Here is a 1,343-nt window from a genome sequence, read left to right as displayed (position 1 = left end):
TCCCTGGCTAATGGATATCGATCCGCAGCCCTGGAGCTGGGTTGGACCATAAACTCTTTGTGGAGGTGAACCAGACAGAAAGGCAGCTGGCTTCAACCATGGGCACTGCGGGCAGCAAAACCCCAGTGATGGCAAGGAGCTAGCAAGGAAACTGCTGGTGCTGCTTGGGTGGGCAAGCTCAATGCATGCCTGCTGGCCAGTGGGCACAGCCACCACCCTGGGGACCAGCAGGGAGCTTTCCTGCTCTCCAACACATCATAGGGCTGATTGTACCCCCAGACAGGGTTAAGGTGACAAGGGACATGACCAAGGTCACATAGCCATACCCTGGGCCAATGGGTCCAGCCCCATCACCTTCTGCTCCCTCTGGCAGGTAAGGGGACCGTCCACTGTGTTTTACCAAGACTTTCCAGTAAACTGATCACACTGGGGGGCTGAAGGAGCAGTCCTGCTCCCACAGCAGCAATGCCACTGCACGTAGCAACTGGGGACACTGTCAGCTGGCACCTGCAGCAAGGAGGGAGCAAGAACTTATTTTATATATATATAAGAATATTATTTGGAATAAACTATTGTGATCCAGGACATCACTGTGGTGAGCAGCACTGGGTGAATCAGCAGACAAGAGCAGCCCCAGCACACCATTTCCATTTTAAACCCTTTCAAATGGCCACTCAGCACAGTTCCCCAAGCAGGCAGGGTTGGGGCTTTGCTGAACAACACACCCAGCTGCCATGTCACCCACCACCCATAAAGCAACAACCAAAAAAATGCAACAGTGAGATCAAGCTGCAGGAAAATTAACCTTCTATATACATCGTTACCACGCCAGGCTTTTAAGGAGAACCATCCAACATTTCTCAGCGTGGTGTGAAGGAAGCAAGCGGGCAGTTAGCTTTAGAGGGCAGGAGACAAAACGGCAACGACCATGGGAATGCTTCTGCATCACCTTAGCCAGACGCAGCCTGCATGCTCTCTGCTACCACCTGGGTGCATTGCAGCTTGGACCATCGCATATGACATCACTAGGCGTTGCTACGGAAATGAGTGCGAGGTCATCAGCCTCCCGCACAACCCGAGCTGGGGGATGGGCGGGACAGAGGGACAGTGACAGGGATAACCGAGTGTGACATGCCCATCAGCACCGGACAGATCGTGCCGGAGTTTGGGCAGTGTCAGTGTAGAAATGAAGAACAAAGCTCTGCCTTTTGTTTGCTGTCATGGGAGGCGTCAGCGCTCCCGCTGTGAATCATTTTCTTACAGCCAAACTACACGGCAAGTGATAAGCGGCATTAGCCTGGGTTACTGTTTCACTAGGGCCAGTAAGGACTAAAATACATATA

Source organism: Antrostomus carolinensis, unplaced genomic scaffold (genome assembly GCF_000700745.2).
Source record: "Antrostomus carolinensis isolate BGI_N321 unplaced genomic scaffold, ASM70074v2 scaffold10428, whole genome shotgun sequence".
NCBI lineage: Eukaryota > Metazoa > Chordata > Aves > Caprimulgiformes > Caprimulgidae > Antrostomus > Antrostomus carolinensis.
Note: the sequence above shows the minus strand (reverse complement) of the source record.